Raw genomic sequence first — 7,500 nt, 5'->3', positions numbered from 1 at the left:
CCATGGCGACACAGACACACACACACGCTAGCGGAAGTATCGTGACCGAAAGTATAATCTATACTAACTAAAAAATATGTAATTTATTTTATACAGAGAGGTCAAGTTTCGAAAAATGGGCTCGATCGCTACAATGAAAAAGCTACTATGGGACTAACATCATCACACATGAATATTGGGCTCATTGAATCCGCAAGAGTCTCAGGGAGGCAGAGAGCTCCAAAGATCGTCTATTGACGAAATGACTCACCCAACAAAGACGCCATTTCTTCAAAAACTACAAAAAACAATACATCCAAATCAGAATCACTTTTATTGCCACAATATGCAAGATTACATACGAGCAATTTGTCTTATAGTGCAAGTATGCAGCACGGTCATATCAATATTCAGAGATAAGGAAAATATCTAAAAGACAAAATCACAACATTGCAAATGCAGTCCAATTACTCCTCAATATATACATGAATAATAATAATACATTTAATACATTTGTCCTTTTCCCAGGTTTTAAGGAAGGGCCACTCCTGACAGAACGAGACACAAGCAGCTGAATGTCAGACTTCACAGAGAGACCAGTCAAATCTAATTAGCTCTGGATGGGTCAGTTTAACTGATGTGGAGTGAATTTCTGTCTGCGACGTGACTGTAATGAAAGGACCCCTGTGTCAGACAGAAGTCTGGTTCACTTTCCTTCTTTCAATCCATCCTCCCCTTCTCTCCATCTTTCATCTTTTTTCTTTCATCTTTCTTGGATCATATTCCAATTAGCTAGTTGTGGTTGAATAGGTGGTGAGTTTTAAGATTAGAGATTAAAGATGAGATTAAACCGGACAAGGACATGCTCATCTTTATTGGACAGGACATGCTTCTATTTTCTTGTCACATGCATGGTCTATACGGCAGCCACGTACACACACACACACACACACACGCACGCACGCACGCACGCACGCACGCACGCACGCACGCACGCACACACACACACACACACACACACACACACACACACACACACACACACACACACGTCTATGGTGGCCTCAAAATTTGTCTTCTGCCTTTTCACCCAACCAATGCTGCAAATGCCTGACTTGCTCACTCAGTGTAAGTCATGCACTCTGTATGACAGCGTCAGCTAAAAGACTAGAAATACAAATGTGAAAAGGACTAAGTCCTGTATGATGCAAAGCTTTGACATTTGTGTTCTCACCACAGAGAGCTGCTCCCTGGTTAAGTTTACAGTCAAAATAAACTCAAGCAGAGTGTAGGGTAGGGCTGATCCCTACATAGGCTACTATTCAGGGGGAGGGACTTTTAAACTCATGCAGAGTGTGGGTAGGGCTGATCCCTACATAGCCTACTATTCAGGGGGGAGGGACTTTTAAACTCATGCAGAGTGTGGTTATGGCTGATCCCTACATAGCCTACTATTCAGGAGGGAGGGACTTTTAAACTCATGCAGAGTGTGGGTATGGCTGATCCCTACATAGCCTACTATTCAGGAGGGAGGGACTTTTAAACTCATGCAGAGTGTAGGGTAGGGCTGATCCCTACATAGCCTACTATTCAGGAGGGAGGGACTTTTAAACTCATGCAGAGTGTGGGTAGGGCTGATCCCTACATAGGCTACTATTCAGGGGGAGGGACTTTTAAACTCATGCAGAGTGTGGGTATGGCTGATCCCTACATAGGCTACTATTCAGGAGGGAGGGGCTTTTAAACTCATGCAGAGTGTGGGTATCGCTGATCCCTACATAGCCTACTATTCAGGAGGGAGGGACTTTTAAACTCATGCAGAGTGTAGGGTAGGGCTGATCCCTACATAGCCTACTATTCAGGGGGGAGGGACTTTTAAACTCATGCAGAGTGTGGGTAGGGCTGATCCCTACATAGGCTACTATTCAGGGGGGAGGGACTTTTAAACTCATGCAGAGTGTGGGTAGGGCTGATCCCTACATAGGCTACTATTCAGGGGGGAGGGACTTTTAAACTCATGCAGAGTGTAGGGTAGGGCTGATCCCTACATAGGCTACTATTCAGGGGGGAGGGACTTTTAAACTCATGCAGAGTGTAGGGTAGGGCTGATACGTAGGCTACTATTCAGGGGGGAGGGACTTTTAAACTCATGCAGAGTGTAGGGTAGGGCTATATGTAGGCTACTATTCAGGGGGAGGGACTTTTAAACTCATGCAGAGTGTGGGTAGGGCTGATACGTAGGCTACTATTCAGAGGGAGGGACTTTTAAACTCATGCAGAGTGTAGGGTAGGGCTGATACGTAGCCTACTATTCAGGGGGAGAGACTTTTATTTCTTCAAACTATCCAATAATCCTCCATTCAGTGTTTCCGTCACAGGCCAATTCCGTTCTTATTGGAATTAGATTACAGTATAGGTAAAAACAACTGAGAAATGTAGCCTACTTTTTAATAGTTTTATTCCAAAATGTTGGCAAAATGTAACATTACTCTGATAGCAACAATGCTGACATGAACGAAAATCAACTATTTAACATACATGGGGGCTCAAACCTGCAACCATCATGTTAGTAGGCACTAGGCAGGGAATTTACCACTGCACTCAGACACCCAGGGATAGTGTCTGTTTTTTGACATAACAAATGTGATGTGAACAGGGTCTAAGTCATTATTATTGCTGCATTCAAGTTTTGTAAATCTTCATAGTCGGTCTTCAAAGTTGAATCCATGGGTTTATTTGTCAGCAAATCGTTCAGCAACAATCCAAACATGTGTTTTGGTTTATTGGTGTTCAGTGCTCTGCTCAGAGCAACAGTCAAACTGAATTTAACTGAGCTGCATCCTCCCTCTTTCATCGTAGCTGGGCGTTTCTGCTTAGTTAGCTCTGTGTTGTGGTTCCTGACTGATTCAACCCGGACCCAAAAGAGAAAATCAGTCTTGACTCAGAACCCAGGCAGAATAAAAAATGCCTACTCTCTGCTCATGTGGAGAAGTTAGAACCACCAGAAACAGGCCTGTGTCCCATTGTAGGTCCCAACCCTTAGCTTATAGAGACGCCTTGTAGACTTTTGGTGGTTACATTCTTTCTTGTTTGTACTACTCTGGGAGTGGATACAGTAATTGCATTTTCTACTGTTGTCCAGGCCCACGCTTGAGCTTTTCAGAAGCTGCCAACTTCTCCAGACTGGAGAATGTTGCAGGAGTCTGCAGGCTCAGGCTGATTTCCCTCTCGGATAAATGTAGAACATCTCATCTGGTCTCATTACGCCACATCTAATCTATTGTCATCTTGTCACATCACATTACATTACACCACATTTCATTGCATCACATTTCATCTAATCTAATCCCACCTAATCTCTTCACATCTCCCATCACCTCACTTTGTCATGTCACTCCACATCGCACCTTGCCTCGGTCCAGACCTTCCAGCGAGTTCCTTGGCTGAAAAAATGTTCAGTCCAATGAGCGCAGAGGGCGACTGACGATTAGCCAATCAGTGTCAATAAACATAGCAACGGGCAGGACTAACGCCGTTGCCAAGCTGTTTCCTGTTGTAAAGTGCGCTGAGGAGTAATAACAACAATGGCGAACTCTAGACGAGATAGACGCTGCTACTGATGCTGTTCCACATCGATTAAAAGTACAACTTTGCAATCCGAAACAGATCTCCGCGGGCTCCCAAAATCGTGACAGACAGACAGACAGACACCACCATCATGCAGCTGTGCGCCATCGGCTCGTACTACGTCACAGTTGCTCGAGTGACATCACTGATGACATCACAACTACCTGAGTGATATCACCATAGATATATATAAAGGCTAGATAGCTTACCCGCGCTGCCGGCCAATGGAGAGCGACGTCGTCGCATGGCGGCCATCTTGCTACAGGGAGCTACTAGGAGTTATGAGCATCTGTTGTTGGGTTAGTATGGCAACATCATATGATCATAACTCCTAGGGAAATGGATGAAACTGCATGAAACTTTGTGCCTGAATCCCTCTCATGGCATAGATGCTTCGGTTTAATTTTGGTGTAATTTGGAGCTCATCAAAAAAATAGTGTTTTTAGTGTTTTTTTTTTTTTTTTGGTCTATCTCGGGAACGGAATATGCTTGTAATAAACCAAACCGTTTGTAAATCCGTCAAGATTTCAGCGAGTTATGAGTATTTTTGTCTGTGCAGGTCACCAGCTACCATAGAACGTACCAGAAAGGCACTGTAGCAAGATGACGGCCGTTCAACGACGCTGCTGACTCCGCCTTAAGCCATCTAGCCTTTATATATATCTATGGATATCACAGTTGGGTATATCACAGTTGCTCGAGTGACATCACTGATGACATCATAGTTGCTCGAGTGACATCACTGATGACATCACAATTGTTCAAGTGACATCACTGATGACATCACTTCCATCACAAATCGGGACTTATGCTTCCCACACACTAGAGGATAAAATGCCCGATTTAATGCCCGATTCCCCTCGGGGGGGCGTGGCCCGATTCGAGGCTAGTCTCAACCGATTTTTTGTCAAAATAATTGTCAAGTGTCTGGTGTCAATAAATTATTGATTGAATCGGAGCCTGCCCGATCTCGAATCGGGCATATCAAACATGTTTGATATTTACGATGGCTGTCTCCCGACGGAACCCGCAATAGCCAATGAGAGCGAGCAGACCGGGACGCGTCGACGTGTCATACCCGGATGTTAATGCAGCGCTCACAACAAACGAGCAACAGCAGAGCCCCATGTAGCTCCTCTCTCCCCAGCATCGTCACAGCAGCTTCAAACAGGGTGGACAGCGGCGGAGGGCTCTCCAAACATGTGCCGAGCGGAGCGGTTTGTTTGCTTCAAGGGAGCGGATATGCTGTAATATGAGCTCTCAGACACGACGTTGTTTTAGCTCATTTTGCGAGGGTGTCCGCCTGCTTGTAGTGGACCCGCCGCTCGGTGCATGTTTGGAGAGCCATCTGCTGTTGCCTGTGGGAAAAAATTGTGGTTTTGTGGGATATAAACAGCCTAACAGTCTAGTTGCTGGAATCGCTTTGAGTCGGTACTTGAAACGGCTGGTGTGTGGTCTCGCAGTCTGGCCCAATCGTCTAGTGTGTGCGTTCAGGTGATTTTAATGTTAAAATCTGATGAAATTGTCCTTATGTCTGTGGTCTCTCATGTTTTTAAAATCGGTTAAGATTTGAAAATCCTCTAGTGTGTAGGCAGCATTACACAGCCACAGACACCACTGGATGAGATTCAGCTGGATACGTTGGTCTGTAGTTACAGTAGTAGCCTCACACCATAATCGCCAGAGCAAATAAACCACGTGCTCACAGATTTGTCAGGTGCCCAGGGTAGGTCTCTAGTGATTGGTTATCGGGAAAATCGAATCCCCTTCTCCATGGAAATCGGTTAGAGTGGAGGCAATGTCAGACTGAAGATGGAAATGGAGTATAACAAATTGACAATTGAGTCTGATATCAGGCAACATCGCACCATGATGCATCGCATTTCATCACACTCCACCACATTTCTTCTCATCTTATCTAATGTCATCGAATTCCAAATTTCATCACATCTCATCACATTGCACCACATTTCATCGCATCCTAATCCATGCCTCACTTTGTCATGTCACTATGACCATCCGCGCCAAGACTTCAAGGTCCAGTACTGTTTACAGTCCGACGACATCTCATACAGTATGCAGTTATCTGTTTATAGAGATTAGCCAACATGTTGTCTGGACCTAAAACACCTAGAAAATGTATTGATAAATCAATTCCAATTCCATTCTCACGTCAACAGGACTGTAAACAATGATCGCGGTGCACGGAAACGGACGTCGGCGCGGACACCCGCTCTACACCGGAAACCCAGAAATATCAGCCGTCTGTCCCAGAATCGTATTCGTCGCCAGACTGATAGACTCTGGGTGCCCAGCAGGTTGACCACAGCCCATCTCATCTAATCTCACGTGATGTCATATTATTCAATCACACCACATTGTCACATAATAGAGTGTTGTAGGGATGATGTATTTTCTTAGGCTAATGCAGAAGTTAGCACCGCCTTGGGTTCCCTTGACAAATTGCTAATGGAATTTTTCCATTGGATTTTGGATTATTGCAGAAAGCTCTGTGGCAAACACAAGTTTATGATACTTAGAACTTTGTGTTCAACAAGATAATCTTCAGAAATGAACACCACTTTTATGATTGTTGAAGTGTAAATGTGACCGCCAGGAAACGCTTCAAAAATCGCGGTGTTCATTTATGAAGATATCTTGCTGAACGTGTAAATAAACTTTTGTTAACCACAGACTTTATTTCTGGCATCCAACCAAACCCATTGACATGGAGACACGGGAACCCATGCTAATTCATTTCCGGGTTTTAGGACTCATTCCTCCTATTCTCCCAAGATATATCATCACAACACCAAACCCCATCTCCTCTCATCTCATCACATTCATAATATGGAGACAACTCACAGCAAAGTTATGAAAACAGATCTTCTACTGCAGAGAGCGAAGCAGAATCAACAACAGACATTAAAGTTTATTATGAAAAGAACATCATATTTTGGAGAAATTCTCCATCATAAAATCATAAAAAACATGAACAGTGGTTTTGTGTATCTGTGCGAGTTTCATACTGGATGGAACAGTGTTCTTAGTTACTGGATAGTACGTGGTGTTCATAATCAGTAAATCGCAAGTAGCAACATTGATAATACTGATAACATTGCACTCTGTGTACATAGGCTACATTTATGCAGGTACAAAATATCTGATTTATGATATATGTGACAGGGACTGGTGTTTTGGGTAACAAGTAGGCCAAGGCAATCTTTTTTGTTTCATTATGAAAGTACAGATTGTAAGCTTTCAAATGATGTGTCATACATTGAAATCTGAAAATAGTTGATATGCTTATTTGAATGTTTGTAGGCTAACTCCTAAAAGCAACATTCAGAGAAAATCACCCTGGAAGTCGGAGAACAAGCTTGGTTTGCCCTGAACAAGCTTAATTTGCTAACAAATTAAATTATGAGTATTTAGTGATCCCAAAACTGTTTTTTTTAATAATGAGTGCTTTCTTCAACATCTAAACTAGCTAATATCCAAAAAGTAAAGTTTTATCTTGATTTGTGCAATTTCATGGTTGCCTTACTACTTTCACCAGACCATTGTCACTATAATCTTTAGCACATATTTTCTTGTGACTAAAACAAGGAAGATCACAACATTTCTCCTCCAATTTGTGCCATAAAAGAAAGAAAATATTTAAAACTCAGATTTTCTGTTCCGTGTAAAAGTAACGTCACATTTACTTTCCACAGGGCAGGAAATTGGAGCTCTCGCTCCTTTTTATTCATACAAGAGGGCTATAGCATAGCTATTGAAGAATAATACAGTACCACAACAACATGGAGACCAGCTCCTTCAAATGGAAACATTTCCATACAACAAACTTGTATTCTACTGTACATCCTCCCAGCAGAACCAGTCTGGCTGTGG

At 43.1% G+C, this 7,500-nt stretch overlaps 1 protein-coding gene across 1 annotated transcript in view; it reads right to left on the bottom strand.

Moving 5' to 3' along the window:
* Positions 1–6,518: 6,518 nt before the first annotated feature.
* The window catches only part of tgfbr2l (transforming growth factor beta receptor-like), a gene marked incomplete at its 5' end in the record, with an annotated part of 26,206 nt that continues 25,224 nt past the window's right edge, over positions 6,519–7,500 (bottom strand). The window contains one exon of the mRNA XM_083638157.1: positions 6,519–7,500. This exon is cut by the window's right edge and continues 1,953 nt beyond it.

This window comes from Poromitra crassiceps (assembly GCF_964638095.1).
Source record: "Poromitra crassiceps genome assembly, chromosome: 6".
NCBI classification, from domain to species: Eukaryota; Metazoa; Chordata; class Actinopteri; order Beryciformes; family Melamphaidae; genus Poromitra; species Poromitra crassiceps.
Note: the sequence above shows the minus strand (reverse complement) of the source record. Positions and strands in the feature narration are given on the sequence as shown.